Consider the following 24,255-nt stretch of genomic DNA (forward strand, 5'->3'; position numbering starts at 1 on the left):
GTGCTCCATTTTTTTTGTTGGTACATAAGAAAATAGTCCATCCAAATTTTATTCGTTCTTCACTTCTTTTCTTATTTTGCTAGGTACAAAACTAAATATTCTATCCAAATTTATTCCTTCATTTATTTGATTAATGGCCCTTCACTTTTTCCAGTTGGTACATAAGGAAATAATCCAATCAATTTTTTCTGGTTCGAACAAAACTAAACACTCCATCCAAATTTGAGTATTACAAAATGAAATGAAATTCTGAGTTAGTTAGAAAATAGTCCTTCTTGATACAAAATTGGAAAGCTCACTCAACTGACAGTCGTTTGTTTAAATAGTAACTTCTGAGCCGGTTAAATTTATCCGATTGTTTGTTTATTTAAATAGTACAAAATGATTTAAAATACGCCGTTATTTCTCATTGGTGCAAAATTGAATAGGTCACTCAAATTCGCCCCTTCGTTTGTTTAAATATTAGAACATGGTCTAGAAAAAATGGCATTTCTCATTGGTACAATATTCCTTCGTTTATTTAATTAGTCAAGAAGAGTTAAAACAGACCTTAGCACAAAAAGGCACATAAATTCTGAGGTAGTTGAAATGGCATTTCTCGTTGATAGAAAATTGAGTAGGTTCCCTTTGTTTCTTTAAATTCTCAGCTAGCTAAAATGACATATCTTTGCTTTCTTTTCGTTAGTCCATCCAAATTATTTTGAATAACCCAAAAATGTACAGAAATTCTGAGCTAGTTAAAAATGGCGTTTTTTGATTTTTTTTCTCGTTAGTACAATAGCAAATAAGTCACTAAAATTTATTCATTCTTCACTTTTTCTGCTTGGAACAAAAAATTGAATAGGTCACAGAAATCTCTTGCTGGCTACGTTTACGAGTTATTAAGGCTTAAATATTTGACCTCGAAAGTCAGTACTTTTTTAACATGTACTAGTTGATGACCTATTACTAGATTTCGAAACCGCACCTCAATATGTGAATCCATTTTCGAGTCATTAGGTTTTAAGTACTTTGACCTTTGACCGCGATGGTCATTATTTTGGAACTTGTAGTAGTTGATGACCAATTACTAAATGTGGCAACAGCACCTCAATATGTGGCTCCGTTCGTTTGTTTAAATAGTACACTTCTGAGCCGGTTAAATTTATCCGATTGTTTGTTTATTTAAATAGTACAAAATGATTTAAAATACGCCGTTATTTCTCATTGGTGCAAAATTGAATAGGTCACTCAAATTCACCCCTTCGTTTGTTTAAATATTAGAACATGGTCTAGAAAAAATGGCATTTCTCATTGGTACAATATTCCTTCGTTTATTTAATTAGTCAAGAAGAGTTAAAACAGACCTTAGCACAAAAAGGCACATAAATTCTGAGGTAGTTGAAATGGCATTTCTCGTTGATAGAAAATTGAGTAGGTTCCCTTTGTTTCTTTAAATTCTCAGCTAGCTAAAATGACATATCTTTGCTTTCTTTTCGTTAGTCCATCCAAATTATTTTGAATAACCCCAAAATGTACAGAAATTCTGAGCTAGTTAAAAATGGCGTTTTTTGATTTTTTTTCTCGTTAGTACAATAGCAAATAAGTCACTAAAATTTATTCATTCTTCACTTTTTCTGCTTGGAACAAAAAATTGAATAGGTCACAGAAATCTCTTGCTGGCTACGTTTACGAGTTATTAAGGCTTAAATATTTGACCTCGAAAGTCAGTACTTTTTTAACATGTACTAGTTGATGACCTATTACTAGATTTCGAAACCGCACCTCAATATGTGAATCCATTTTCGAGTCATTAGGTTTTAAGTACTTTGACCTTTGACCGCGATGGTCATTATTTTGGAACTTGTAGTAGTTGATGACCAATTACTAAATGTGGCAACAGCACCTCAATATGTGGCTCCGTTCGTTTGTTTAAATAGTACACTTCTGATCAGGTTAAATTTATCCAATTGTTTGTTTATTTAAATAGTACAAAATGATTTAAAATACGCCGTTATTTCTCATTGGTGCAAAATTGAATAGGTCACTCAAATTCACCCCTTCGTTTGATTAAATATTAGAACATGGTCCAGAAAAAATGGCATTTCTCATTGGTACAATATTCCTTCGTTTATTTAATTAGTCAAGAAGAGTTAAAACAGACCTTAGCACATAAAGGCACATAAATTCTGAGGTAGTTGAAATGGCATTTCTCGGTGCTAGAAAATTGAGTAGGTTCCCTTTGTTTCTTTAAATTCTCAGCTAGCTAGAATGGCATATCTTTGCTTTCTTTTTCGTTAGTCCATCCAAATTATTTTGAATAACCCAAAAATGTACAGAAATTCTGAGCTAGTTAAAAATGGCGTTGTTTTGATTTTTTCTCGTTAGTACAATAGCAAATAAGTCACTAAAATTTATTCATTCTTCACTTTTTCTGCTTGGAACAAAAAAAATTGAATAGGTCACAGAAATCTCCTGCTGCCTATGTTTACGAGTTATTAAGGCTTAAATATTTGACCTCGAAAGTCAGTACTTTTTTAACATGTACTAGTTGATGACCTATTACTAGATTTCGAAACCGCACCTCAATATGTGAATCCATTTTCGAGTCATTAGGTTTTAAGTACTTTGACCTTTGACCACGATGGACATTATTTTGGAACTTGTAGTAGTTGATGACCAATTACAAAATGTGGCAACAGCACCTCAATATGTGGCTCCGTTTTCGAGTTATTAGGTTTTAAGTATTTTGACCTTTGACCTCGATGGTCATTATTTTAGAACTTGCAGTGGTTGATGACCAATTACTAAATGAGGAAACGTCATCTCAATATGTGGCTCCGTTTTCGAGTTATTAGGTTTTAAGTATGTTGACCTTTGACCTCGATGATCATTATTTTGGAACTTGTAGTAATTGATGACCAATTACTAGATTTGGAAATACGACCTCAATATGTGGCTCCGTTTACGACTTATTAGGTTTTAAGAATGTTGACCTTTGACCTCGATGATCAGTATTTTGGAACTTGTAGTAGTTGGTGGCCGATTACTAAATGTGGAAACACCACCTCAAAATGTGGGTCAGTTTTCGTGTTATTAGGTTTTAAGTATGTTGACCTTTGACCTCGATGATCATTATTTTGGAACTTGTAGCAACTGTTGACCAGTTACTAAATGTGTAAACACCACCTCAATATGTGGCTCAGTTTTCGTGTTATTAGGTTTTAAGTATGTTGACCTTTGACCTCGATGATCATTATTTTGGAACTTGTAGTACTTGCTGGCCGATTACTAGATTTCGAAACACCACCTCAATATGTGGCTCAGTTTTCATGTTATTAGGTTTTAAGTGTGTTGACCTTTGACCTCGATGATCGTTATTTTGGAACTTGTAGTAGTTGATGACCAGTTACTAGATTTGGAAACAGCACCTCAATGTGTGGCTCAGTTTTCGAGTTATTAGGTTTTAAGTATGTTGACCTTTGACCTTGATGATCAGTATTTTGGAACTTGTAGTAGTTGGTGGCCGATTTCTAAATGTGGAAATACCACCTCAATATGTGGCTCAGTTTTCGTGTTATTAGGTTTTAAGTATGTTGACCTTTGATCTCGATGGTAATTATTTTTGGAACTTTTAGTAGTTAATGTCCAATTGCTAAATTTGGAAACACCACCTCAATATGTTGCTTCATTTATGAGTGATTGGGTTTTAAGTGTCATTCAAAGGGCGTATCCCACAAACTATAACACCCAGGTAGAAATAGATATGATATTCGTAATCAGCATGTCCGAAAACCCCCATATGCCGAGTTTCATCCAAATTTGATAAAATTGTCATAGGAAGGGCGTATCCCACGTAAACTATAAGACCCCGGTAGAAATAAATATAATATCCGTAATCAGCATGGTTGAAAACCCCCATATGCCGAGTTTCATCCAAATAGGTTAAAATTGTCATAGAAAGGGCGTATGCCACATAAACTATAGAACCCAGGTAAAAATAAGTATGATATTCGTACTCAGCATGGACGAAAACCCCCACATGCCGAGTTTCATCCAAATCGGTTAAAATTCTCATAGAAAGGGCGTATGCCACATAAACTATAGGACCCAGGTAAAAATAAGTATGATATTCGTACTCAGCATGGTCGAAAACCCTCATATGCTGAGTTTCATCCAAATCGGTTCAAAGAGCGTATGGAATCGCTATGTTACATAGGTAGTCATTGTCTTAAAATAGGGGTTGAAAAAAAATCTTATGTAATTTCTGCTATGGTAAAATAGGGGTTAGAACGAGTACACCCCTTAAAATGTACTCATAAAAGGGAATGAATTTGATGTATTCTCTGGTCTGCTGTGTGTTCGTAGTCTCAGTGTAATTTCTGCTATGTTCAATTAGAGGTGGGGAAAATGAATACACCCCCTGTGCTATGTCCGCTATGTTTCGTAGTCTCTGTTATGGTAAAATAAGGGTTGGAAAATAAGCCATACTCTTATATTAGATCTGCTGTGTAATCTGTACTATGTTATAATAAGGGTTGGAAAATATGCTCATAAAAGAGAACGAGTACACCCCTAAAATGCTGTGTGTTCATAGTCTCAGTGTAATTTCTGCTATGTTAAAATAGGAGTTGGAAAATAAGCCATGCTCTTTTATTAGCTGTGCTATGTATTATCTGTTCTGCTGTGTGTTCATAGTCTCAGTGTAATTTCTGCTATGTTAAAATAAGGGTTGAAAAATATGCTCATAAAAGGGAATGAATACACCCTTGTTATGTTAGGTAGTCTTATGTTCTGCTGTGTGTTCGTAATCATATATGTTATCTGCTATGTTAAAATAGGGGTTGAAAAAAATGCTCATAAAAGAGAACGACTATACAATTGTTATGTTATGTGTTATCTGATCTGCTGTGTGTTACGTAGTCTTGTGTGTTATCTGCCTTGCTATGTGTTCGTAATCTTATGTGTTATCTCATATGTTAAAATAGGGGTTGAAAAATATGCTCATAAAAGAGAATGAATACACCCTTATTATGTTATGTATTCTTATCTGTTATCTGCTCTGCTGTGTGTTACGTAGTCTGATGTTCGTAGGGGTTGGAAAATATGCTCATAAAAGAGAACGAGTACACCCCTTAAAAAGTGCTCATAAAAGGGAATGAGTACACCCCCTAAAAAGTGCTCATAAAAGGGAATGAATACACCCCTAACATAGAGGTCGTAAAAGACCATGGGTTGACGGGGCGTGGGTCATAGCGTATCGTGAGACAGTGGAAAATTGAGTCCTTGCTCTCAGGAGACCATGGAAAAAAAGGCGATTTTTCAGCTACCGGGGGTCAAGTGACGCCCACCTACTGCCGTATTCAATTGATTCTACTGCCGTCAGCGCAGTAGATACTCCTAAAATGGAGGTCGTAAAAGAGCGTGACCAATCAGCGTGAGGGGGCGTGGCCAGTGTCAACCAATCAGTGTGAAGGGGGCGTGGCCGGAGCCAACCAATCAGCGTGAAGGGGCGTGGCCGGGGGCGTGCCCAGTCAATCAGCGTTGAGGGGCGTGGCCAGGGGGCGGGGTCATGTGACCTGCGCCAGCCAATCAGCGTCAAGGGTTTGCGCATGCGCAGTAGGAAAAAAACAGCGCCAAGTGACAACACTCTACTGGCGATGAAGAAAATGTCGCTTTAGAGGGATAAATTGTTGAGGTATTTTGAATTTGGCTAATCAGAGTGCTCCTTTAAGCCGCATATATCCGATGATAACCGTTCGGGATAAGATAAAATCTGTTCGCCATGTAATTTTATAACAAAATGACGACTGTCTATTTACTTTATTTTATAGTTCTTCCATATTCACTTTCAAATGATCGGCGACAGTTGTCATCTAATAAAGTTGATGCTTTTGTTGCTTCTAGTACACAATCCCTTAGAAAAAGAAGCAATAAATGCATCAAATGTGGAAGATGAAATTTTACGTATACCTGGATTTGTTTAAGTATTTCTTTCTACTGTGTTTGTCTGAGCTTCAATTCATAAGCCTTTATAATTAGATGCCCCATATATTTGACAATCACTTAGAAAACAGCACCGAAGATTCCACACTTGTGGTAATTTAACACACAGGTTGTGTGTCATTTCAACTACCGGCATTTGACACACAACTCCAAATGGAGAGTGAGTTGTTCTAACCACTTGTTTGTGTTATATTTTAACACAATCGTGTTAACATAGGCATGTCGTTGAAATAACACGACGACTTTTTACAGTGTGCAGTTTAGTTCATCACATAAGTTTGAAACATAATGTAGTGTAATTGTTGAAAGAAAATGATTTTTGGAACATTTTTATAAAATATCTAATAACAGTACAACAGATAATATATGTTGTAACAAAACGTTACTGGAAAAGTTTCTACAGTTTAGTTTATCAGAAAAGTTAGAAAAAACATTATGCAGTATAATTTATACAATGAAAGAGTTTCAGGAATGTAGTTGGGAAACACGGAGACTGAATCGTAGAGTTACGACAGCACGAGGTTTTTCAGTTTCTAACACAATTCTCAGCTTTTGGCTTAAATATTCATCTTAAAATACTTTGTTCTTTAATACTTTCAGTGTGTTATTCCCTCTGATTAAGCTATTATACAGGGTGTTTAATAAGTAATGGTCATAAATTAAACCGTAGATAGTACACGCCAAAACTAACAAAAAAGTCTTAGTAAACATGTGTCCGCAAACGCTTCGTAACGGGGATAGGGGCTGTCGAAAGTGTGAGAAAATGAAGTTTAGAGACGAATATCTCAAAAAGTATGAATCGGACAGAGGGCGGTCCAATGAATGACTATCGAAGTCAGACCTACGCTATACAGAAATGCATGGTTGATAACTCTGCAATGCGCGCGCAAGGGATTCCCCAAAGAAACGGAGGGATTCCCGGAAAATTGTCCAAGGAAAGGGGGATCGAGATGAACATCGAGGGCGATTCTATCCACCAGTAATTCATAAATCGTGGTACCAGGTCGAAAGCTCGAAAAGATACAAAATGGCGGACAATGTTTACGTGCCGTGTGTGGTTGCATAACCAGCAGGAAATGAGAGTGACAATCGAAGAAAGGTGGTGGTGCATGTTGTAAACTACTTCAGAGCACATTCCTAAGACGAATGCACATGTACAGAGTAGTCCTTTACTGTACCAATACCAAGGTAAAACAAACGATGCGCGAAAATGAATGGAATGGCCGAAAGGAACACTGGTAGAACATGGAAGCCAGCTGGAAATACTGAATCGGGGTTGCAACACACGTTGAGCTCACCTTGGGTGCATGATGTTGCGGGTTCAAATCCGCTGAAGTGCCCACTGAATGCAGTGGTTCTGATCCCAGATTTTCCAAATCGTAGGTACCGTCCTTCAAAGCTCCTAAGCTCGTTTAAAACAACAACAACTCAATCAATCGAGCGCCTGTAGGTTGCTCATTATTTGGTTCATCCCCTGTACGCATACGTAAAGAAAAAAAAACTGTGCACGCAGTTCTTGTGAAGCAGCTGGTAAGCCAGAAAATATGGAATGGAAGAACACTACATTGTTTCGATTACAGACGTGAATTGGAAACATGCTTGCCTTTCCACGTTTGTTTATTATGTTGCCTAAAGGGTTGTGCTACAGGTCTACATGCTTTCGTCGTACCGGAGTAGTCGCTTGGGAGAATGATTCAGAGTGTAGTGGTTCGTTGTCTTCACTTGTCTTACTCACCTACAGTGAATGTAGTAGTTCTGTGTGTTGAAGAGGTGTCAAATACGCGTACCTTTACAGTGTTGTGGATGTACTTACTTCACCGTATTGCGGGGAACAGTGCAATAGTTTCAGTAGTGTTGGAAAGCCACGGGGATACAATTGTGCAGTGTTAATTAGTGCTATTAGTATGTTGCTAAATTATTGCTTACCTTGCCATTGATACAATGTACAGTAATATTGAGTATGCTGACATGCACTTTATGTACGGGAAAGCATACAGGAATGCGATAGAGGCCGCTAGGTTATATCGCGATACTTTCCCTACGAGAAAGCAACCAGATCAGCAACCACACTTCGATTGCCTCTCTCATTTCCTGCTGGTTATGCAACCACACACGGCACGTAAACTTTGTCCGCCATTTTGTATCTTTTGAAGCTTTCGATCTGGTACCACGATTTATGAATTACTGGTGGATAGAATCGCCCTCGATGTTCATCTCGATCCCCCTTTCCTTGGACAATTTTCCGGGAATCCCTCCGTTTCTTTGGGGAATCCCTTGCGCGCGCATTGCAGAGTTATCAACCATGCATTTCTGTATACTGTAGGTCTAACTTCGATAGTCATTCATTGGACCGCCCTCTGTCCGATTCATACTTTTTGAGATATTCGTCTCTAAACTTCATTTTCCCACACTTTCGACAGCCCCTATCTCCGTTACGAAGCGTTTGTGGACATATGTTTACTAAGACTTTTTTGTTAGTTTTGGCGTGTACTATCTACGGTTTAATTTATGACCATTACTTATTAAACACCCTATATTTCGCAATCTGGGACCGCGGTAGCTCAGTGTTATAGCGTTCACATCTGTTGTATGGGGGCGTTGGTTCGATCCCAGCTCGGGCCAAGTGAACTTTGTGGTAAACAAACACCGTGTTCGTGGGTTTCCTCGGGGTTCTCCCGTTTCCTCCCATTTTTTAATTTTACCCTTTCTTCCATTTCTCATTATCACCTCCTTTAGCCTAGCTTGTGTATGCGTGGAACATAAAACTGAAAGTAATCATTTTCGACAATGAGAAAAGAATTTTAACTGAATGATAACATGAAGTCAACGTTTTTAGTTTACATTTAAATTCATCGTGCATATTGTTTTGGCAAAACAACTAAATCCCAGAGTTCATATATTTATAGAAACAAGGCTACTGATTCGAAAACCATTTTCACACACTGCGTTATGATATTAGCTTTTATTATAGCACATAACAAATCAAACAAATATACTCCTTAAAATGTGTGCATGTAGTTTACACAAGGTGGATCTGCAATTATATATTGTTTATTCCTCGTTGCTATGACAACCAATTCAAATCGTCGAATCACTACTATAACAAAATAGCATCGTATAACAACCCAAAAGAAATTACATCTATATCCTTTTTTATATTATTCTTCTTCCTTTCTTGATCAGCTTGCGCATAATTTAAAAGTATGAAATGAAATGAAATATATGAGTTTTACGTCCCACAGTTATGCCGGTTAGGCTACAGGTGATGATGAGAGATGAATGAAATGATGGAATGAAGAAAGTGGGAGGAAACGGGAGAATTCCGAGAAAACCCACGCACACGGTGTTTGTCCACCACAAAGAATTTAAAGTATATTCTGTCCACAAATATAAATAAAGATATAATAAAGATGTTGAAATACAAGTATCGTTGTATGTGGTGCCTGGATTATAGGACCTTTTTTTAAATAAAATAAAAAGAAATCCTGGGCCGTTAACTATTACATACTTGAGTTTCTGAATGACCCTCGTATATATAAAAATTACAATTCACATAATCATATATCATATTTTACTTTTATAACAATATTATTTTCATATTTTATCTTAACCTCTTAATTAATTTTAATTTCATTTTAATTTCATTTTAATTTCATTTTAAATATATATCTCGTCGTTGATAACAAAAAGGTACATTCAGATAATGGCATAGAAGTTATTTAATTTTAAGGTCCTTTTGTGGCCACTAATACATAGTATAGGTTGAAGGTTAACAAAATTTATATTATTTTAGCGGGCAGAACTGAAAGGATTGTAAAAAGGATATGATATTTACATAAATGCTATTTTACACAAAAATACAAATCAAATACAAATCAAATATATGAAATAGTTAAACAAAATATAAATTAAGATTAAAATATCGACAATATTCAGAACAAAACACAATAATTAACATTACAACAAAAATTAACACAAGTAAAGAGATTATCATATTAAGAATAAGTTCAAAGATTGTGTGTTATCCATATTAACTTTAGTCACAATCTCAGAAGGAACTAATGTTTTAACTAATTGCATCCATTTACTTTTAGTATACTTTGTAGGACGCCATAACTTAAGTTCATCAATATTGCATAAACCCAAAAGTTTTCCAGTCTTCTCGTCCATTAGTTCAAAAACTTTAGGATTAACTTGTCTTATACATAGATAGGGTCTTATATGCTGAACCTTTACCACATTAAGAATTAGCATAGTTATCAGAACATTGATAAGCATTATTCATATTCTAAATCTCTTGTTATATATTATGAAATTCTTATCGGTGATATTTATTTGACTTGTAATTTCGTTCTCATATCTCTAAAATGAATGATCAATTTATATAACAACATAATCTAATCAGAATGTTTGTAGAATTCAAATAAAGTAGAAATAAGAAACGAAATCATAGAGATATTTACAGTGAAACAAAGCAAAAATCAATTGAATACGGCTTTCTCGGACGCCCTAACTTTAGCTTAAGTTACATGACCAGCAAATTCATTTAATTTGCATTGAAAGTCATAAAACAAAATACAGTCTTGTGCGTTATTTACTTCTACAGCTCCTTGCTTACTATTTTGAGAATTTGTGCTATCTATGGAATTTCTACGATGTTCAATTCGAGGGAAATTAAATCTAATGTCTATCTGGTTCCTTAGTGTAAGTAATGGTAGTACACTAGGATTAGGTTCAGTTACACGATTACTATTACTGTTGCTACTAGGATTAGTTTCGGTTACATTGCCGGTATACGTGTGACATGCTCTTACTCCAGCTTGACTAGACTTCAACTTAACATTCTGAAAATAGCCTGGGTCGCCACCACGTTGATATAAACGTGGACAAGTTCGAATCTGACTATATATTACACGATCAGAAGAATCAGATAAGTGCAGAGGTAATAAGAGCAAGCACAGCTTGATTACGGCCACATCTCACAGGACATTAAACAAGATGACTTATTAATTTCCATGGAGACTCTAATATTGATTGCATTATTATTATTCTGTTTTGTGCACAAGTATAATTACAAGAGTTTGAATCAAATAGAAACATATTTATAGAATTATTTTCCAAATCGTCCAAATTGTTATTTTACATACGGTATATCGAAAGTTTATTGTATTTATTTTTAAAGTAACAATACTTCTTTCATTTCCTTAACAGTGTGCTATAAGTATGAACGTCCTTAATTACATATTATACAATGTTTAGCAGTATAAGGGCCTGGTTCGTATTTTAGGTTAATCTTCTAAATAACTCAACGTGTTTTATCACTTTCTTAATTGACTTTTAATATTTGACCATGATAAGTATATATAATTAACTTTTCTGCACATATAATAAAATATATATAGACCTTCATACACACTTCTTTACTCGTTAAGATGTCTACGTATATGTACCATTATTTATAAAAAAAACTAAAAAAAAACTAAACTCTATGGCCTATGGAACCCGGTGGTTCAGTGCCGCGTTCACAAAAGCTCTCCACTGACTTCTATCCTTAGCTAATTGCATCCAGTTTCTACTTTGTATTCCTATCTCTGCGAGATCCATCTTAATATTATCCTCCCATCTGCGCCTAGGTCTTCCTAATGGTCGTTTTCCTATGGGTCTACCAGTCAAGACTTGAAAGCGTTTCTACTTTCTTCCATTCTAGCTACATGACCTGCCCACCTAAGCCTCCTAGACTTGACGACCCTAACAATGTTGGGTAAACCGTATAAAATATGTAGTTCCTCGTTATGAAGCTTTCGCCATTCCCCATTCTCGTTCCTCTTGGGTCCGAATATTCTTCTCAGGATCCTGTTCTCAAATACTTTCAGTCTATGTTCTTCCCTCATAGTAAGCGACAATGTTTCGCAACCATACAGAACAACAGGCATGATTATCGTTTTATATATTTTAAGCTTCAAATTCCTCGACAGAATTCGCGACGACAAGAGATTTTGAACCGAATAGTAACACGAATTCCCTGCTTTTAGTCGACATTTAATTTCTTCGTGAATATGATTTTCGTCTGTTAATATTGATCCTAAATATTTGAAAGTATCCACTTTGTCAAAAGCATTATTTAATATTTTAACGCCTCCACAATTTGCCGTATTACGGTCCCGACGCACTTCCATGTATTTAGTTTTATCTGCATTTGCTTCTAAACCCATGTCCCTGCAAGCGTTTAATAAGATCTCTGCATTTCTTTCTATTGTTCTCCTATCATCACCTATTAAATTTACGTCATCAGCATATGCCATAACCTGGTGAATACCTTTCAACTCTAGGCCCTGGTTGCTATCTTTGATTTTCCTTATGACGTATTCCAGCACAAAGTTAAATAATAATGGCGCAACGCATCTCCTTGTTTCAGGCCATTTTCGACGTGGAAGCCCGTGGACCAAAATTTTCCTACCCGGACTTTACTTTGGGATTCACTTAAACATATTTTAATTAATCTAATTAGCTTTCTCGGTACTCCAAGTTCTGTAAGAACGTTGTATAATGTTTCTCTCCTAACCGAGTCGTATGCCTTTCTAAAATCAATAAATAGTTGATGTACCGGGGTATTGTATTCCCTCTTTTTTTCGAGTATTTGGCGAATGGTAAATATTTGGTCGATAGTTGATCGATTTCGTCTAAATCCGCACTGATAATCTCCAATAATTTCATCTGCGTATGGGGTCAGTCTTGCTAACAGAATATTTGAAAGGATTTTATAGGATGTTGACAGAAGAGAAATGCCTCGATAATTACTACAGTCAGTTTTGTCGCCTTTCTTGTGAATTGGAACAATGATTGATTCTTTCCACTCTTGTGGCAATTCTTCCTTGTTTCAGATAAGGAGAATGAGTTTGTGTATCTTGCTCCACAATTTTTCGCCTCCAGCTAAAATTAACTCAGCCGGAATTTCATCTACACCCGGAGATTTGTGTTTCTTTAATTTCTTTATAGCGGCTTCCACTTCTATTCGATTGGGTTCTGGAATATACGGTTCTGCGGTGTGTATATCCTTTTCTCCACGCACATTAGTTTTTGGCTGCGTGTTCAGCAAATCGTCAAAGAAATCTTTCCATCTATTTAAGAGGCTATCCGTATCAGTAAGAACTGTTCCGTCAGATTTCTTTGATATATAAGCACGATGTTGATAGCCTTTCTTAAATTCGCTGATCCCCTTATACATGTCCCGAATATTTTTATTTTTACTATTATCTTCAAGTTCCTTAATTTTAACTTTCAAAAAATCCCGTTTCTTTGTTCTAAAAGTTTTGGAAGTTTCCCGCCTGATATCTGCGAAATTTTGTGTAGTTATTTCATTCGGATTTTGTAGCCACCGTAATTTTGCCTGTTTTCTCTTCTCTGCTAGTTTAATGCATTCCTGGTCGAACCATGGTTTGTTCCTACGTATTTCCGCGTGTCCCAATTTTTCTATTGCTGAACTTTTAATGCTATCTCTAATTTCAATCCAAGTATCCTCAACACTAGTGCACTTCGAGTCTTCTAAGACCGAGAATCTATTCGAAACTTCAATCTGGTATTTCTCTCTTACCTGGCTCTCTTCTAATTTCTTTAAATTAAATCTCTCCGTTTTCGAACATTGAATATTACCTTTATTCAACGATAAATAAATAAATAAATAAATAATCTCTCCCGTATTATCGCTACTACCAGGTAGTGATCAGTGTCACAATCAGCCCCTCTAAACGACCGGTCGTCAATTATGCTAGATTGTCTTCTTCTATCTACTAAAACGTGATCAATTTGATTATGTGTTTTTCCGTCTGGTGATGTCCAAGTGTATTTATGAACGTCGCGATGTGAGAATTTTGTACTCTTCACGATTAGGTTTTCGGATGTTGAAAAGTTCACGAGTCTAACACCGTTGTCATTACTTTCCTTATGCAAACTTTCGTTCCCTATAATCGGTTTGAAAATATCCTCTCGTCCTATCTTCGCATTGAAATCCCCTAATAGAATCGTCATATGGTATCGCTGGAGTTGGTCAAATATCCGTTCCACTTCTTCGTAAAAACTATCTTTTATATCGTCACCCTTATCTTCAGTTGGAGCATGTACATTTAAGACAATAATATCACACCACCGTCCCTTAAGAGTAATAAAAGAAAGTCTGTCAGTAACAAATTCAACCCGTTGAATTGCTGGTAATATTCGTTTGTGAACGAAAAACCCTGTTCCTAACTGGTGATTTTTATTTCCTTCCCCGTAAAAGAACGTAAAATTTCCGGAATTCTCAGATCCATTTCCTTCCCACCTAACTTCCTGAACTCCTACTACGTCCATCCTGTATTTCTCTAACTCACTCGTTACGGATTTTAACGCGCCTGCCCTATAAAGACTTCTAATATTCCATGTCCCAAATCTCATGTCCATTTTCTTTTGCTGATGTCGTGCCAAGTTATCAGTCCTTGTCCGAGGCTTTTGTGAATGTTTCTGAACAAGTACCTTTTTTTACAGGATGAGGGTGTTAGCCTTACCCAAACCCCCAAGCTGGAGGACCACTCCTAATCGTCTGTCCGCAGTATATTCGCAGCTAACCTCTATATCTAGAGGCCTTCTCCTCGATCCGCAACCTGAGGACGCGCCATGCCGTGGTGACAGGAACCCACGTTACACGGTAATTTTTTTTATTTTTATTTTTATTTATTTTTTTATTTTATTTTATTTATTTTTTTTTGCATTCCACTTGAAAGTTACTCCTCTCTATATAATCCTGACTGGAAAGCCATGCTTAACTCCAATCAATTAATCAATATTTATACGAATATTGTTTTAGTTTACTATTTTCACTATCAATATTATATACACTTCATTTCCAAAATCAAACTCTCGAAAATGTATATTAGACGAGTGCAGACTCGCAAATAAATTATCATTTATCATATATATTGCTCTCTATTTGAAATTCTATTTAATCGAATCCGACAGGAATACAGACAGAAACGTCGAAAACACCTGGAAAGAGGGAGAAAAAAAGCGTTGTACACTGCGGGGACTCAAACTAAGCTCGAATGGTGTTTTACAAGGCGAACGCCTTAGACCACTCGGCTATGATAACAACTAGTGATTGTAACAAAGGCTTCGAGTAGCAGTTCTTCTTACAGAATAACATGTATTTTGTAATTTCTAAAATTTAAGCCTAATTTACTTTGATGTAATATATCTATTAATTTGTTTTATGAACACGTTATTTGTTACTTTGACGAATGAAGTATGTTGTTGATATAGATTCTATTACACATTCTTTCATAAATACTACAGAGAGTATCAGGGTTATTTATGATCTTCCATGGAAATTGACTGGTGCATGCGCAGTACGCAGAGGAAGGCGAGGAAGGAAATGGTAACAGACTTAGAATGTTTTGCTCGCAAGCAGTAGTTGTCAACCGGGGGCGCGTTTCCTCCTCCTGAGGAGGCGTGAAGGGTTTACGAAGTTCCTTTGTTTTGTTAAATTTTTTGAATGATTATGCACAATATCCAGCCACATCTACACATTTGGAAGTGATAAATCCTAGTATAAATTAACCGTCTTCCACACACGGTGCTTGTTGGTCCAAGATTAAATACTGCAATAATTAAATACTGATAAATACTGAGAGTCATCGAAACGTTTCAACAGAATATAAAAGTTTCGATGGGAGGGGTTACAAACCCCTCAGTTCCATGACTCTTAGATACGTCTCTGCCTGAACTGTAAGTTTCAAGTTAGAATCGAATATTAGAGAAATATTTTTGGTTCATTATACTTTTTCAGAAATAAAATGTCCACAATTACAATGACAGGAAATGTTAAGTAGTTTATTGTAAATCTTTGCACTTTCATTTTCCCTCTTTCATCTCAACTAAGCCTGAAAAGTAACAACAGGAGGTTAAGATTTCGAAATATTACATATATTTTAGTAATGTATTGCTTCACTTTATTTTATGTTTTGTATGGAAGGAAAGGTCTTCTTAGGAAACTCCTCGTTGCTTTATTTTTAACCAATACAAAACATTGGTTCCATCGCTTTGAAGTATAAGGAACAGCTAAAATGTATTTTACTCTTGTCATTGCGTAAAGAATTACCAGGTTAATGTTTGTCCAATTTCTCACTAATCAACTGGACTCATGAAAAATTAATATTGCCATTACTATACTATATGAAGAATAAAGAACGTAAATTACACTACATTGTTCTCGAATTCGAACTCAGCTAAAGAAGTGACAATAAACAAAATAAGCTTTATTCATTCGAATTGAGATAATACTTCGAGAAGGTGATAATGAGAAATGAATGAAAAGGTGAAATGAAGAAAATGGCAGGGCCCCAAGGAAACCCACGAACACGGTGTTTGTTTACCACAAAATTCACTTGGCCCGAGCTGGGATCGAACCAACGCCCCCATGCACCAGAGGTGAACGCTCTAACACTGAGCAACCGCAGCCCCAGGTTGCGAAATATGATAGCTTACTCAGAGAGAATAACACACTGAAAGTATTTAACAACAAAGTATTTTAAGATGAATATTTAAACCAGAAGCTGAGAATTCTGTTAGAAACTGAAAAACCTCGTGCTGTCGTAACTCTACGATTCAGTCACCGTGTTTCCAACTACATTCCTGAAACTCTTTTATTGTATAAATTATACTGCATAATGTTTTTTTCTAACTTTTCTGATAAACTGTAGAAACTTTTCCAGTAACGTTTTGTTACAACAGCGTGTATTAACTGTTGTACTGTTATTAGATTTTTTATTAAAATAAGTTCCAAAAACCATTTTTCTTTCAACAATTACACTACATTATTTTCAAACTTTTGTGATGAACTAAACTGCACACTGTAAAAAGTCGTCGTGTTACTTCAACGACATGTCTATGTTAACACGACTGTGTTAAAATATAACACAAACAAGTGGTTAGAACAACTCACTCTCCATTTGGAGTTGTGTGTCAAATGCCGGTAGTTGATATGACACACAACCTGTGTGTTAAATTACCAGAATTGTAGAATCTTCGGTGTTGTTTTCTAAGTGATTGTCAAATATGTGGGGCATCTAATTATAAAGGCTTATGAATTGAAGCCCAGACAAACACAGTAGAAAGAAATACTTAAACAAATCCAGGTATACGCAAAATTTCATCTCCCACATTTGATGCATTTATTGCTTCTTTTTCTAAGCGAATAATGTTATTACGAAGAGAAACACACAGAGCGAGGGAAGAGCTTTACAAAAGAAAATGCGAGAACATAGAAGAATTAGAAAGAGTTGGGAAATATGAGGAAATGTACAAGGAGGTGAAATCTATGGAATTTCGGAGGAAACAAAAGGGTATTATGATGGCATTAGAAAATAAGAATGGGAAGGTAGTCTGTGAGAGAAATGAGGTCATAGGAAGGTGGAAAAAATACGTTGAAGACTTATATGAGAGTAGGGATAGACCGTGTAGCCTAAATGTTGAAGTAGAAAATGAAGTAGGCGAGGATGATAAAGGATTTAGTATTCTTAGGGATGAATTTGGAAAGGCTATATCCGAGATTAGGAATAGAAAGACAACCGGAATAGATAACATACCAATCGAATTCATTAAAAATATAGGACACAAGGGAAAGAAAGAATTGTTCCAACTATGCAATGAAATATATGAAACAGGAGAATGGCCAAAAGACTTTCTGAAAACGATCATGATACCGATGGCTAAGAAATCGAATCCAAAGTGATGTGAGGATTATAGAACTATTAGTCTCATATCTCATGCAGCTAAAATTCTGCTCCGAATACTGAACAGAAGGTTATATGAAAGAACAAATAAAGAAGTTGAAGAGGAGCAGTTCGGGTTCAAAAGAAGCAAGGGCACAAGAGTTGCACTTGGATTATTAAGGGCGATCGGTGAAAGATTTATAGAAAAAGGGAAAGAGGTGTATGATATATTTATTGATTTAGAAAAGGCTTTTGACCGCGTGAATTGGGAATTGTTGTTGGGAGTTCTAACGAAGATAGGGTTGGAATGGAAAGAAAGAAGACTCATAAGAAACTTATATATGAACCAACAAGTAAGTGTTAGGATAGGGGAAGAACTGACGGAAGAGAGCGCAATTAGAAGGGAAGTTCGACAAGGATGCTGCCTCTCGCCAACACTATTTAATGTTTATCTAGAAGAGATAGTGAAAAATAGTTTACATGATGATGATGGCATTTCGGTAGGAGGTAGAATGATTAGATGCATAAGATTTGCAGACGATATGGCGCTTGTTGCAGAATCTGAAAAGAAAATCAATAAAATGTTAGAAAAAGTGAGAAAGGGCTTTGAAGAATATGGGATGAAAATAAATGTTAGAAAGACAAAAGCCATGGTGATTGGAACGAAGCGGTTTGTGTCAAATATAAAAGTAGGAGGGGAGAAAATAAAACAAGTGAATAGTTTTCGATATCTGGGTAGTATTCTTAGTAATAACATGAAGTGCGAACGTAAAATAAAAGCAAGGATAGGAATGGCGAAAGAAGCCTTTAGGAAGAAGAAAAGTCTGTTTTGTGGGACCTTGAATAAAGAGTTGAGAAAAAGACTCATAAAACACTTCGTGTGGAGTGTTGTACTGTATGGGGCGGAAACGTAGACATTACTAAAGGTGATGAAAATCGACTGGAAGCCTTCGAAATGTGGGTGTGGAGAACAATGGAAAAAATTAGTTGGGTCGAGCGGAAAACGAATGAGACAGTGTTAGAAATGGTGGGTGAGAAAACAACACTTTTAGATATTATTAGGAAGAGGAAGAGAAACTGGTTGGAACATTGCCTAAGAAGAAATTGTATGGGGTATGGTGGACGTCCTAGAGGGTATGGTGGCGGGAAAGAGAGGAAGGGAGCAAAGAAGACTACAAGTAATGGATGATATAAAAACAGAAAGATCATACGTAAAGACGAAGAAGTTAGCGGAGGACCGTGGAGCATGGAAGCTCAGCTGCGGCAAGTGACCTGAAAATAAAGGCAGAATACCTATAATTATGATTTCTAAGCGATTGTGTACTAGAAGTAACAAACGCATCAACTTTATTAGATGACAACTGTCGCCGATCATTTGAAAGTGAATATGGAAGAACTATAAAATAAAGTAAATAGACAATCGTCATTTTGTTATAAAATTACATGCGAGCAGATTTTATCTTATCCCGAAAGGTTATCGTCGAATATATGCGGCTTAAAGGAGCACTCTGATTAGCCAAATTCAAAATACCTCAACAATTTATCCCTCTAAAGCGACATTTTCTTCATCGCCTCCGTGACCAAGTCGAAAGAGCACACGGCTAGTAATCGAAAGGTTGGTGGTCCGTGCCCTCCACCCCAATGCAGTATTTTTTTTACTTGTTTAAAGTGTCTTTTAAGACTCAGCATAATGTAAACACATTAGGCATATAGACGATTTAACATATTTTGAGAGAGTAATTTTGTAATTCATTAACGCTTAAAGCCCTGCTCAACACCGGTTATGTGTTAAAGACGTAACACACTCCCTGTGTTTAACGCCAACACCGCGGGGTATATGTTAAAATAACAGCGAATAGTGGTAATCATGCTGGAACCACTGCCCTGTGTTAAAATTGAGTTGAATTAACACAACCATTTTTTACTCTGCGAGAACTTTTCCAGTAGCATTTTGTTAAAACATTATATATTAATTTTTGTTCTATTATTAGATTTTTTTATTAAACTAACTTCCCAAACACTTTTTTCTTGCAAAAATTAAACTTCATAACGTTTCTAACTTTTGTGATAAACTAAACTGAAACATTACACTGTAAAAAATGGTTGTGTTAATTCAACTCAATTTTGACACGGGGCAGTAGTTCTAGCGTGACTACCACTATGCGGTGTTGATTCAACACAGACCTTTCGATGTTAGCGTTTAACACAGCCCTTCATAAGTTTCTAACACACAACTGGTGTTGAACGGTGTTAAATTCGGATCTGTGTTAGTATTTTCGGTGTTGATTCAACATCATGTCAGGATCGCTGATGTGGAAAAAGTGCTGAGTGTTACTTGTGGCGGTGTTGCACCAACACGAAGAAAGTAACACAGTATGTAGTGTGTTAATTATTTTGTGTTAATATAGCACCACGTCAAGTATCAATATAACACATTTCCTGTATTATTTCAACACACCATCTATGCCATAACCAAGGTCAGTCAACACACCATCTGTCATAATTCAAGGTCAATACCATAAAAGTAACACCATGTTGGTGTTAATTTAACATCCTCCTGTATTAAAATTCAAGGTCAGAGCACCAAATTACCAGTTTTTTGGTGTTAGTTTGGCTCCGTTTTTGTGTTAATATGACAACTATTGCGGTGTTGTAATAACTCCGTGTGTGGTATTGATGTAACCCTTTTTCTGTGTTGGAAAAACTTGTGGTGTGCATGCTTCCACACGAATACTACTACCGTGATGTATTTTTTTTACTTGTATAGTAAATGGTTGTACATGACTTGCATGTAAGCACTATCGTGGTCAGGAGTAAATAACCATTGTTTCAGTTTCATTTAAGATCATCATACGGAACTGGTGTACAGTATTCTAGGGAGTGTGTGAACCTTTACTACGTTATAAAAGATCATACTTAAATCGGTGTATCCATTCCGCACTACTCGTAAAAGAAATTTTACAAATGATTATTTATTCCTCACCATGATAGTGCATTAAGTATCAGTGCAGAAATACAACAATTTATTTACTATTCACGTAAAAAAAAAATACATTATCGAACTTGGTGAGGCTTGAATATTCGCAAAGAAGTGGTGGATTAAAATTGTAAACAGTGAAATTCTATACAGAATTACCATTTTAACGCCCCTTTCCGGTTAGCGTACGCGCCTTTGGCGTGGGAGACCCGGGTTCGATTCCCGGCGGGAGCTCATGTGGTTCGGATTCCACGTTAAACAGTAGGTCCACGTCTCATATAGCCTCGTTGCTGAACGGGACGTTAAACTCAAACTCAACTCAACTCAACGCCCCTTTCTCAAAGCTGGCCTTCGAATTAAAAAAAAAAGTTTATGGAAAGTGTGAATGACCCTATGGCAGTAAAGGGCCAAACTGTATGTGAAGAGCCCCTAAAGAGGATTCACTTGAGTAGAGCATTGGACCTAGCCTACTATTTTATTGTGTTAGTGGGATGTACTTCAGAGCCGCCACTATACAATGCTCAATTAATTAATACAGTGTTTATATTTTCTTCATTGAGTACAGGGCTGAGTACTGACCTTTGAGAATAAGATAAAAAGATAGAATGCAGGAGCTATGAAGCTGATATTCGATAATCAGAAGCAAGAGAGTAGCGTTAATGGTCACATAAAATTTAAAAAAAAAATGAAAATAAAAAGAATATACTGTACTGCCAATGATACCGATATTGTGCACAAGCTCTATTTTTTTTAATATAGGTATCTCCCTTACTATATAGCTCCTGTGTCAATACCTGAGTTCTAATTTCACTTCCTGTACCCCTTGGAAAGTGGCAATACATATGGGAAACACTGAGAATCCCTTCATAGAATTTCAACTGAAAAAAAGAAAACAGGACATGGTACATTTAGAAAAAAATCAGTGTATTCACCAGTTCCAGAACCATGGGGAAATTCAGGTATGAACAAGCCATTTTCGCTTACAAGTAGACCTCACCACTTCGCCGTTGCGTTAGCAAAAGGAAACAACTACTGTCCTAATGTAGGGTTGAATATAAGACTCTAACAGAAATTTTAGCTGCTACTGAGCACTAGAAATATGGGAAAACGAAATAGAAACATGAATGTAGGAAAGCCATCTACAATATAATTTGATAGTTGCAAGACCGATATTTTTTCGAAATAGATGGAGGAGCGATAGTTATGACTTCAGCTATGTAAATCGAGTTAGGAGGGATGTTTTTATGCCATTCCAGATCATGACCGCCATCTTGAAATCCGCCATATTGGATCGACGTCAACTTTTTTAAATAGAAGGAGGGCCATGTGAGGTATCAAACAACAATGATTTTTTCCACACAATCGCATACACTAATCAGTTTGTCAATGTCTAGAACGGTTTACAACTTACAGTTCTTTGAATGTTGAAAAATTCGTTGTTTGTAGCAGATAACAGATACTACAGTGACAATGAACATAGCTCCAGAGACAGACAGAAAAAAATTACGGCAATGCAAGAAATGCAAGACCTCAGCATTCGTAAAGTGGTTCTGACCTCGCCACTTCGTGTGTGCGTTTGTACATTCAAACAAACTATAGGCAGTAGGGGCAGCACGATGAAGAGAATAGCAATATTGGTTGCCAATGGCATTCCTGGTCATAGCAGCTACGGTATAACGTAGGAGCTTACGTGCATCGTGTATCATTCTACAGCGACAAACTCTTTTGTAAGAAGACAAGTGCAGGAAATATTTGTTCTCATTGTCAGTTCTACCCGTGAACTCGGAATTGTTTGAGAAATAGTTATTTCGTTTATTGCATTGTGCCTGTAATTCTATGAGGTAGGTGCGTGTGTGTGTGTGTTAGGGAGAATGAGTGCAGGCAACAAATATAGACTAAAAACAACATGATATGGTATTAAATAAGGCAAACATTGCCATGTACCTCTTGCAGCAGTTGCAGATATTACGTTTCAACTACAAAGCAACAAATATATCAGAACAGGAAAGAGCAATCACAGATAACATAATTGGATTCCTAACGAATGAAGAACGGAATTCGGAATGAAATACACTCTGGATATTCTAGAGGAGGCACATCATGAGATAAACAATCAAGAAGCTAGTGTGGAAGCGGCAGGGGGTAATCACACAACAGATTCCGAAGATGCTAACAGGACACCAAGTGTCCAAAAAACTACGTCAGACGCATCACTTCCATCACCAGCGAAACGCAAGAAAGGCGCTTCACTCTCGGTTGAGAAGAGGAAACAAATTATTAACTAGATGACACAACATCCAAACCACGGTAAAAAGACAATATGTAACCGATTTCGCATTAGCGAGTGGACCTACGATCGTGTTAAGAAAACAAATAAAAGGCTATAACGCGAAGTCAAGCGTTCCCTTTTACAGGAGGCATTGTACGTGCTGTTTATCCATGCACGTGAAGTACTTTTCCAAACGGTATCAGACAGTGATCTTCAGCGAATGGCATGCTACGTTGCGCGTGATATTGGGTATGAACAGTTTAAAGCCTCGAATGCCTGGCTACTGAACTTCAAACGACATTATAATATCGGGCTACGGAAAGTGACCTTTAAAACAAGACTTCATCATGCGTGCCAGCTATACCTAAAGCAGACAGATAAAAACTATGTTCACAGCATCAAACAGACGTTGCCTAATTTTGAGTTTAAATATGTCTGCAATGCTAACCAAACTGGTTTTCAATTTGAAATTCATCGCCCGAGAACTTTGGATATAAAAGGCAAAAGGAAAATCGAGGCCCTTGCAATAAATGTAAATGCTATGATACATTCCTACAATCATGCCTTTAATTAATTTAAGGGAGAGTTAGTTGGTAAGCCGTTCATTGTTCTCCAGGAAAAGAACGGACTAGTGGCTGTAAGATTGCAGTATATACTGATGATCCAATCGAATGGTTCGAGGTGCCGAAGAAGTACGCTTTCAATATTTCCGGCATTAACTTTTGTGATATTTCTGACGCTTCATTTTTTATTAGGTGCTTATGGTGCTATGCAAAATTCTCTTTTGACCATTTTATGAATGCTGAGGACTTGCATTTTTTGCATTGCCGTAATTTTGTCCTGTAAGAATGCTATCTCTGGAGCTATGTTCCTTGTTACTATAGTTATCTGTTATCTGCTTCAAAAAAACGAATTTTTCAACATTGAAAGAACTGTAAGTTGTAAACCGTTCTAGATATGGACAAACTAATTAGTGTATGCGATTGGGTGGAAAAAGTGATTGTTGTTTGATATCTCACATGGCTCTCTTTCCGTTTAAAAAAAAAATACGTCGATCCAATATGGCGGATTTCAAAATGGCGGTCATGATCTGAAATGCCATAAAAACATCCCTCCTAACTTGATTTACACAGTTAAAGTCATAGCTATTGTTCCTCCATCTATTTCGAAAAAATATCGGTCTTGCAACTATCAAATTATATTGTAGATGGCTTTCCTACATTCATGTTTCTATTTCGTTTTCCCATATTTCTGGTGCTCATTAGCAGCTAAAATTTTTGTCAATA

Source organism: Thermobia domestica, chromosome 1 (genome assembly GCF_964235325.1).
Source record: "Thermobia domestica chromosome 1, izTheDome1.hap1.1, whole genome shotgun sequence".
In the NCBI taxonomy this organism is placed as follows: Eukaryota; Metazoa; Arthropoda; class Insecta; order Zygentoma; family Lepismatidae; genus Thermobia; species Thermobia domestica.